The following is an 11351-nucleotide window of genomic DNA, read 5'->3' as shown; positions in this document are numbered from 1 at the left end:
ATTGAAAATGTCAACTGTGTTGTGAATGGAGAACCTGTGGAACAAGTAAAACATTTCAGCTACTTAGGCACAATTTTTACTGAAGATGTTAAACTAAATATAGAAATAGACAACAGAATCAGCAAAGCTGGTATCGTGGGAAGTCAATTGAATAAATTCATATGGAATAAGAAAGAAATTAGTCGGAACACTAAATTAGCTGTATACAAGACTGTGTTCAAACCAATTTTAACTTATGGATCTGAGAGCTGGGTCAGAAGTAAAACACTTGACCAAAGACTAGAGACCGCAGATATGAGAGTCCTGAGAAAGATTAGAGGTGTGAACAGATGGCATCAATGGCAATATCATATTAAAAATGAGGATATTAGGAAAGAACTTGACATCCAGGAATGCGTTAGCAGAGCTAATCTCAGATGGTATGGTCACTTAAATAGAATGGGAGAGGAAAGATTAGCAAAACAAGTGTTCTCTGCCAGGTTGGCAGGAAAACGACCCAGAGGAAGACCAAGATATAGGTGGATTGATACGGTACAAAGTGCCTTAGACGATAGAAATATAAGATCTGATAATGTTGGAGTCTTGACAAGTAACAGACTGATTTGGAGGAAAATTGTAGATAGGAAGTTAGTAATGATGTAATTTTTTCATGTAGTACTGTCATATCCTGTACACCCCTTGAGGGTACATGGCAGGAATTTGATGATGATGATGATGATGATGATGAACACTTTCATTGGAAGCATGGTTGTATCTTCTAAATTATACTTGAAATTCTCATTGATCATATGTAGGTAATGCTTTTTGGGAAGTGGAGAAAATATTTTTTGTTAAATTTAACTCTGAAATTAGTAATGTAATATTGAGTATGAGAACTTGAATAGGTCTTTACCTAAACATTCCAGTAATCACTAATATAAACCTAGATTTTAGTATAGATAATTATTAACTATTTTTGAATTTGATTAACTATTTTTGATCATTTTTTTAAAAAAAATGATCAAAATAGGTCTATATTAAGTGTTGTTAATTCATTGCTCAAAAAAGCAGTGTTGTAAAAGTATGAAAATTAAGTGAAGAGATTCAGTTTCATTGTTACAAAAGTATATTATATAGCATTATTCATTTTACATCCATTTTGTGTTTTTATCTCACAGTACCACTACAATTGTTATAGAAGTCAATCATTATGTTACTTCTAAGCCATTTTTGAAATATTTAATATGATTTTATATTAGCTGTAAATTATTTTATCAATTATCTTGATAACATTGTTTAGATTTCATTTATCAGCATATTTTTTTTTTAATATGGTTTACTTTCTTTTCTCATTTTGTTGAAGTTGTTAAATATCTGAAAATTGATGAAAAATACTTTGTTATAAATACAGATATTGATTATCATTGATGTTGAAGTTTAATGGAAAAAAACACGTCTAAAGATAATAATCACTAATTAAATTTGTTTAGTTAATGAATTGTTTGGCCAATGTTTCGCCTTGATCGCTGGAGCATCTTCATGGGCGCAAGGAGTGGACCTGGGTATGTGTATGCAGGCACAAGCAGGAGGGCAGGAGCAGACGGAGTGCGAAGGACGGAGTCCTACGGTCCTAACTGGCACTTATGGATGGAAATTCACTGTGGCTCTCAAAGTGATGGTTTCCCATGTTTTAGGCAAATTAAGCAGTCGAATTTGTTCAGATTTGGTGAATGTTTTAATGCTGTGGCAGATTCTAGGAATAATCTCTCCAATTTATATTTATTCCTGTATGAAAGGGAGTTTTCTCCCTATTGGATCCAGTGATTGGTATTCATGACATGGATATGAATCACAGGATCTCCAGAGCAGCTGCAGTGCAGGCAATTAACATTTCTGTGTTCATTCAGATAGGTTAGCAGCTTTTCTTGTTTGTCAAAAATGGGAAAGCTTGCAGGAGCAAGGGATGCTTTAGACCCCCTTCCCCCAGGATGGTCTAGATGATGGAGGAGTCACTTTCAGAGGAGTGGATAAGGGTAGCTAATTTTTGGTATGGCTTCAAGGCAGTCTGTATGGCATCTTCATAGCATTCACCAAATCTGAACAAATTTTGGTTGCGTCACTTGACCTGAAGTGTGGGAGACTGTTGTTTTGAGACCTTCAGCAACTATTCAACACCCAGAGAACATCAGTTAGGACTGTGGGATCCTGCCTTTTATGCTGTGTCTGTGTTTGCCTTCTTGCTAGTGTGCCTGCATGCACGTACTTGGCTTTGTTCTTTGCGCCCATGGGGTTGCCTTGGTGACCAGGGCAGGGTGTTGGCATAGTGATTTGTTGTCTAAATAAATTTGGTTAGTAATTATCTTTAGATGTTTTTTTTTTCCCCATTACACTTCAACTTAACTGAAAAATAATTTGTCATAACTAACCATGGATATTTTTAAATGCTACATTATTAATCATATATAGTTATATGAAGTCTATAATATATATTTTCTTGCAAATATATAATTGCAAGAATTATTTCTTCATTGTTTTACATTCATACTCAGGGATTTGCTAGTCACTTAATTTCTTTCTCAGTGGATGTATTTGTATATCTTAATTGACTATATTCATTTACAGATATGTTCAAGAATCATTTTGTTTGAGTGCTGTTTCTAATATCTTTCAAAACGTGATTTATTTATAAAGTAATTCCTCGATTATCTGACTACAGTGGGAAAGAGGTTGCCAGACAGATAATTGCATGATTGAATAACTGAAGTTACATGTTGCAGTACCAAAAGTTAATTGTTACACTAACCTCTTTATAGGTCAGTTATTTTAAGGTTTGCCCATTCAAAAGTCTGATAATTGAGATATCACTGTATTTTGAAATAATTTGCTAGATTTGTGTATGTAATTTCTCTCTCTCTTTCTCTCTTTCATTCTTGTTAAATTTATGTTGCATGTAAGAGTACATGTTCAAAAAGTATTTATGTATCAAATGTACTTTTTGATAGCACAATCCAAGCTGCATAATAGAAAGATATTTTAATATAATGCATTGCTACTCATCTGCAAGACAGAAATCTGAAGTGAAAGTTCTGATATAGTATTGAGTTATTTGAATGGATTACGTGTGAAATAATTTTGCATATTTACTATTTCATGCCATAATATGTTCATTATTCAGTGCATTGGATTGGAGACTGGCTATCTGATAGGTATCAACAAGTTGTGTATGGGAGTGCGATATCCAGGAAACGGAAAGTCACTAGTGGAGTGCCTCAGGGGTCTGTTTTAGGGCCATTACTATTTAACTTGTATATTAATGATATTGGCGAAGATTTGGATGGAGATATTCAGTTGTTTGCAGATGATGCAAAGTTGGGATGAACCATAAAGAGTAGTGAAGATGCCGTGGCCTTGCAAGAAGACTTGAATAAATTGAGTGATTGGGCACGGAAATGGGGATGTGAGTTCAATGTTGCAAAATGTAAGGTTTTAAAATTTGGAAAACAAAGATGAGATGCAGAATTTATGCTTGGTGAGAATATATTGTTAGAGGTAGAGGAAATAAGAGCTCTGGGGATGATAGTGGATAAGGATCTAAAATTTAGGAGACATATTGCCAAAATTGTGAAGACAACACAAAGGCATCTGGGAATGATGCGGAGCACACTGACGTGTAGAAGTAGGGAGATTCTTGTTCCGTTGTGTAAGGCTTTGATTAGGCCACACATGGACTATTGTGCCCAGATTTGGTCACCGGGTTTTCAGAAGGATGAAGAGATGTTGGAAAGGGTCCAAAGGTGACTGACTAAAGTAGTTTCTGACCTCTGGAATGTTGAGCATGAGGAAAGATTGAAAAGATGTAATTTGCAGAGTCTGATGGAGAGGAGGAAGAGGGGAGATATGATAGAGACCTACAAGTTAGTAAGGGGTTATTATAAGATCAATGGTGGAGAAGTTCTACAGAGAATAGTGGGAGATCAGAGGAGAACCAGAGGTCATCCCTGGAAACTGTATAAAGTAGGGCAGTGAGAGGTAGGTTTTTTTCATGCAGAGTTGTGAATGATTGGAATGCCTTGCCTGAGAGTGTGGTGTCAGCAAGGAGTTTGAGTGTGTTTAAGGCTTAGTATGATGAGATGTGTGTGTGTGATAAAAGGACCTCCCAGATGAGTCTTTGACTCCATGAGGTCTTGGGATAATAATAATAATAATAATTCCTGCTATAGAAATTTTCTACAATTAAGCTCTTTACAAAATGATTATTTTTGACTGTATAATGTACAGTCAATTCTCACTGTGGTAACCAAAATTTTTCTCTTTTGCTATAATAAACTACCAAAAAGCTCAACTAAAGTATCATAGGCATGATGCTGTTCTAAAAGAATTCACTATAGCAAACCATCGATAACAATTTCTGAGGTCCCACTGAGCATTCTATAGTGAGAATTAACTCTCATAGCAATAGGATATCAGCTGTGAAAGGATTCAGATCTATTCATATTATAACTAAATCCAGTTAGTGGCAGATAACCAGTAATTAGATTTTGAATATAATAATAATAATAATAGTGAATAGAATGTTTTTGTCAGATAGGGTAGTAAGAGTACAGACTCTGAATGAATCTGTGCTCTCTATTCTTTCATTTTAATTGGATCTTGCACAATGAGACTTTTATGTTCATAGATTGAGGTTTGGGAAACATCAAACATCGATAGGATGCAGCATACTCTATGGGAGGAGTAATGCTGGAGGAAGTAGAGGAGACAAGAGATCTGGTGTTAATGGTTGATAGAAACCTGAAGTTTAGGGGACATATTGCAAAGGTGGTGAAGGTAACACAGAGGATTGCTGCAATTATGAGAAGGACACTGACCTGCAGAGATAAGAAGGTTATCATTCCGTTGTATAAGTCTCTGATCAGACCACACTTGGACTATTGTTCTCAGATTTGGTCTCCAGGATTTGAAGGGGATAAATTAACTGTGGAAAGGATACAAAGACGGATGACAAAGATGGTTTCAGGACTGTACAAGGATAGTTATGAGGATCGGCTGAGGGAATGTGCACTGCAGAGGTTGGTGGATAGAAGAAGGAGAGGTGATATGATTGAGACTTTTAAACTGTTGAGAGGTGGTTACAGGGTTGACGCTGGGGAGTTCTTTCCCTTGGTTGAACAGCGGGAAGGAGTGATGACAAGAGGCCATCCCTGGAAGTTACGAAAGGAAACTGTGAGCAAGAGGGTGAGGAGTGGTTTCTTTGCGTGGAGTGTGGTTGAACCGTGGAATGCATTGCCTGATGGAGTGGTGAGAGCGAGAACGGTCAATGAGTTTAAGGAGTGGTATGATAGACTTTGTGTTTCTTGGGGGGGGGGGGATCTTCCCTCGATGAGTCTTGACGGACTTTATGTTCTTAGGAAGGACCTCCCACGATGAGTCTTTCGACTCCATGGAGGCCTGAATAATAATAATAATAATAGATAAACATAACTGTAATAATAATAATAATTCCTAATAATGAAGGGGATACAAATCCTTTGATGTTTATTTTTGGCTTTTATTCTATGTTAAAATAATAATTTCTATTTTGAACACACAGTATATTTCAAGAAGAGCTCATTAAGTTAGAGCCAAATAATAACACTATTTATCAAAATGATGTATTTAAATTAAATTAAACTTTTCTATTTGGAGTATGTGATATTAAGTTTTTATAGTGTATATTAATGATATATACACTATATCATTAATATACACTTTTATTTAAAATTTTTTAAATAAAACAGTTTGTTTTATTTAAAAATTTTTTTTAAAAAAATAAATGTTAAGAATTTTACCAGTGTTTTCCCTCAACTGTTGTTTCATTTTATGTTATGTACAGTAAACTGTTAGTTTTCTTTAGTTAGTGTTCAATCATCCTTGGGATCACATTTAAATAAATTTTGTTTAGTTTACACTAAATATTTAATTTAGACTATGCAGTATCATTTGTGAAAGAATACTTGCATATTATTGAAGCCAGCACTACAATAATTTATCGTATGTAACATACCTATAGAGTACTTTTTAAAAAAACTTATTAGTTTTTATTAATTGCATCTTCATATTTATATTATCTGAACTTTTTACTTTCTAGTCATATTAACTTGATGAGAAGAAAAGTTTATCTTAATTTTACCTTAGTTACCTTAGTTTTTTTCAAGAGATACACTTAATTTATTGTTGGGTCAAAGAAAGAATTATTTTGGTCTTACTGGTGTGTGTGTGTTTGCACATGCATAATTTAATTGCATGTATAATTTAATTTGATTCAGAGTTGGTCTTAATGCTAATCTGTTCAGGATTTCTGATTATTAAGTAATGCATGTATTGATTGTAATGGATTTGTGTTTGGAGTAAAAATAACTTTGATGATACTTAAAATTATTAACTCAGTGTTTTGATCCTCATATCGAGTATATATATTTATTATTATAATTATCCAGGCATTTCATTTGGGTATGAAGATACATCAACAAAACATACATTCTCATATTTTGTTATTTTTCCAAATAGAGAGAAATCGGTAAGTGAAGCTAACCACTTGACCAACCGTGTCGAGCTGGCATGATTGGCCGAGTGGTTAGCACATCCTCTCTCCATCCAAAAGGCTGTGGGTTCGAATCCTGCTGTGGGCATGGACGTTTGTGATTGACTGAAAATACTGTGGAAATACTAGTGGTGGTGATCATGGGTAGATGGCATTGGTATAATTGTGATTCGTTGTAGTTGGAGGATTGAGTGATGGAAACAGAAAGTTGCAGAGGTGCCCTCCCTCGATGAGTCTTTGGACTCCCTGGAGGTGTCACGTAATAATAATAATATTAATAATATTATTATTCAGGCCTCCATGGAATCAAGAGACTCATCGTGGGAGGACATCCCTAAGAAACACAAAGTCTATCATACCACTCCTTGAACTCATTGACCGTTCTTACTTGCACCACTCTATCAGGCAATGCATTCCACGGTTCAACCACCCTCCATACAAAGAAACTACTCCTCACCCTCTTGCTCACAGCTTCGTTTCGTAACTTCCTTGGATGGCTCCTTGTCATTGCTCCTTCCTGCTGTTCCACCAAGTGAAAGAACTCCCCAGTGTCAAATCTGTTGTAACTACCTCAAGTCTCCATCATATCACCTCTCCTTCTTCTATCCACCAAACTCTGCAGTCCACATGCCCTCAGCTGATCCTCATAACTAATATGTACAGTCCTGAAACCATATTTGTTATCTGCCTCTGTATTCCTTTGAACAGTTAATTTATCCCCTTCAAATCCTGGGGACCAAATTTGAGAACAACAGTCTAAGTGGGGTCTGATCAGAGTCTTATACACCGGAATGATAACTCTTTTATCTCTGCTGGTCAACGTCCTTCTCAGTATTTCAGCAATTCTCTGGGTTACCTTTGCAATATGCTCTCTGAATTTCAGTTTCATATCAATTATCATCCCTAGATCTCTTGTCTCCCCTACTTCCTCCAATACAGCTCTTCCAATTGAGTATACGGCCTCAACAACTGAATATCCCCTTGCAATCCATTGACAATGCCATTGATATGAAGGTTAAACAATACAGGTCCCAGTACTGAGCCCTATGGAATCCCACTTGTAACCTTCTGCCTCCTTGATATTGCCCCACCATACACAACTCTCTGATACCTATCAGACAGCCAATCCAGAATCTAGTTGACTAACCCGACATCTAAACCCATGTGCCGCAACTTAAATATCAGCTTATCATGTAGCACCCTGTCAAATGCCTTTGCAAATTCCAAAAAAATGGCAGTATATGCCTTTCCCTCATCAACTGCTCTTGTCACTTTATTATAAAAGGCAATCATATTACTAAAATAAGAGCACCCCTTAACAAATCCATGTTGATTCTCATAGATAACATTACCCTCATCTGCCCAATGCAGTATATGGTCCCTCACTAATTTCTCCAAGACGTTAAGGTCTTAACAACTACTGATGACACACAAACTGGTCGATAATTAGGCACTTTCAGTCTGCTACCACCCTAATGCAATGGCACTATCTTACTTTCCTTCCATTCCCTGGGTACCTTTTCTATAGCCAGACTTTCATTGAAAAGCCAGGTCAACAGAGTTCGTTAGCACATTCTCTCAAAACCCATGGTGAAATACCATCCAGTCCCACAGCTTTACTGACATTCAGAGTACTCAGTATTTGGAACACACTCTCCTCTTGCATTCTAACCTTGAATCTGCTCTATCCCTCTAGTATTAAAACCTAGTTCTCCATACTCCAATAAAGTGCTCATTGAACCACACCACTATGTCCTCTGCATCAGTCACTCTATTTCTATTTTTATCCCACAATGTCATTCTTTCACAATCATTTCTTCTTCTTTTTTATGTTGGAGGTTTAATGGATTTTTTACAACACTCAAAAAGAATTAAAATAGAATTTAATACTTCCTATATTTCGTCCTGGTCACTAGGACATCTACGGGGATTACAAAAACAATTAATGTAACATGCACACAAAAACTTACAATACTAAGCCCAACCACATGGGTGACACTAAAGTCCTATCTAGGTGGAGCGCCCTCTAAGGGCGGTAGTAGGTGGCCTGGAATGTAAGGTGGGACCTCTGGTGATGAGTGTTTCCCAAATCTTCAGAAGCTTAATGCAACCGTATTTGTTAAGATTTGGTTGGTTTCTGAGAGCTGCTGCTGCTTCTAAGAAAAGTCTCTCTTTCTTGAATTTGCTGTGGTGGAGCATGGTGGTTTTCTTCCATGATACTCTGTGGGTGGTGTCCAAAACATGGTCAGCCAAGCCTGAATGGCCATAGTTGTGTTTAACGATGTACGACTTGTGTTCCTCCAGGCGGATGGATGTTGATCTGCCTGTCTGTCCAAAGTACGCAAGCTTACAGGAACAGGGTACTTCGTAAACTCCAGGCAGAGAGAGAGAATGGAGCTGATCTTTCGTAGAACGGATAAGGGTAGCAAGTTTGCAGTAGCGCTTATATGCTGTGTGTAGGTTATACTTTTTTAGTATCTTGGCTATTTTTTCCGAAGTGCCTCAGATGTAGGGTATTCCCTGGGATTGTCTTTGGATCTTAATGCCAATCTCTTCTCATATTCCAGCTTTGGCTTTCTCACCATACTTATCACTCTCTTGGCCTGAGTTTTATATTCTTCATGCATCTGCTCTCCATCCCTCTTCTTATATCTCTTCCATAATCTCTTTTTTCACCTGCAGTTCCTGTTTGATATTGTTTGTCATCCACTTTACACCAAATTGTGTTCACATCGTCACTCGTGGAGTACAGCTTACTATTGCTACTATCAGCTTGTTCTATGAGGTTTAATACTGGCATTATATTTAATCTTGTCTCCACAACAAAAGTCTTTAAAATGAAGACAAATGAAATTAAATAATGTATCCGGTTCATCCTTGAAGACATCACTCAACGAGCAGCATGCAACATGGTTTTGTAAAGGGTCAGTCAATCTTGGAAAATCTCTAACTTTTTAAGAAAAGACATGAGGAAGACTTCAAATCACTTCAGAATGGTCTTATAAGACTGAAAGAGTGGACAGGGAAGAGCAGTTTAGAATACAATTTGAAAAAATGTAAATACATTAAGTTTGATGTGAATGTGCTTAATTGAACAGGAAAGCTTTGTAAAGTGCTATTGCATACTGAATTTGGTCAGCCAGATGTAGTTAGCATATCTGCTCTCCAATGACGTGATGGGTGATGAGGTGATGAATGTAATTGTCTGGTACAAGACCACTGTCCTACTTATTGCAGATTTGAAGTTGCCTGAAAGTATCATGTTTGGTCTCTAGAGCAGTATTTCTGGATTTGGTAAAAAAATTAATAAAAATAGAAAATTCCTTAATTCACTCATGGTATTAATGCACTATAGTTCTAATGTGAATTGAAAATGGAATTTAGCTGGTGACTAAGAAATAATTACCTGAAGAAAACAGAGAATACTAGAGGTATGAGAATGCCATATCTAGTGATAGAGGATTTATCCAATGCCAAGGTAGCAGCTTTACTTTATAAATGGTTTTAAAACTAATTCAGTATAATATAACCAGAAATATAGTCTGATTTAGGAATGATTAACCATTGCCATCGCTGGATGTTATTTTCATTACGAAGACTGGCAATCAGCAAACAATATTCCTCTGTTAGAGGAGATGAAAAAAGTTCCTTATTGGTCTTTCCAACCCACTCTTTTATACTGTCCATCCAAGTGGTTCTTTGTCTTCTACTGCTGCTGCTGTCTTTCCTCTTTAGCTTCAGTTTAAGTATTTCATAATTGATCTTGAATGCAGCAATCATTATAGGATACAAGAGTAGGTGTTGGTATAAGAATGCATCATAATTTATATATACTAATGTCAATCACATCAGGAATAAGGGTGAGGAGTTTTGGCATTAATTAGTTCTACTTGCCATAAAATTATGGGTACTAGAGATGCTTGATTGTTGGATAATGGATAATGTAGTTATAGGGATAGAATGTGAAGAATATGGTATATTTATGGTTAGAATATGAAAGATATTGTTTATTTATAGATAGAATATGAAGAATATAAACTTGATGATGGCCTGCACCTTTGTATCTTCGAATTTCTTCAAAACCTCTAACATGTCATGTTAGAGTTTTTGTTCATGATATGTTATTTCTTGAAGTTATATCAGTTGTTTTAATATCATTTTTCTTCTAGGTGTTTATCAGAACTACATGGGGAAAGTGGATACTAGATCCAACATTATTTCTAAGCTAGATGTTTGTAGAAACTATGAACGTTTAATAAATTGACCTCAGAGCTGACAGAATACAATCCTCAGCATCCCCGAGTTGCCTAGCTTGCACTATTTAAAAGATATGAGCACTGCCCAAGCGTGCATATATTCACCTTTTACTTTGCATTGATAAAGGTTTCACTGGCCTGACAGCTGTTTCAAACTGGTTGGTTCTCTTCAGAGACCAGGCAGAAACCTTAAGAGAGCAAAAACTCTCATTCAGTACTAAGGAAATCAAATCTTTGGAATAATTTTTGAAATAATGTTTGATCTATTATCCACTTTGCCTGTGTAATTTTACATCACTAAAATGAAGCCTTATGGTTCTTCCTTTACTAGTTTATCAGAACTTTTAAGTCCTGCCTCATAGAAGTTGATATTCTGGAAGTTGTGGCGATGTATGTACTGCAAGGCTTGTCAAATGAGAAAGAGGAGGCTAGCATACTGTCATTAGCAAAATGGTGTATTGTATTTCTTGTAGGAAGGCTTATACGTTGGTCATACATAACTGGTAATTAGCTTAAGGAATTAACAACACATATAA

This window comes from Typopeltis vanoorti, chromosome 1 (genome assembly GCF_054136105.1).
Source record: "Typopeltis vanoorti isolate ZY-2024b chromosome 1, IOZ_Tvanoo_1.0, whole genome shotgun sequence".
Lineage (NCBI taxonomy): Eukaryota > Metazoa > Arthropoda > Arachnida > Uropygi > Thelyphonidae > Typopeltis > Typopeltis vanoorti.
This window is presented reverse-complemented; position numbering follows the sequence as displayed.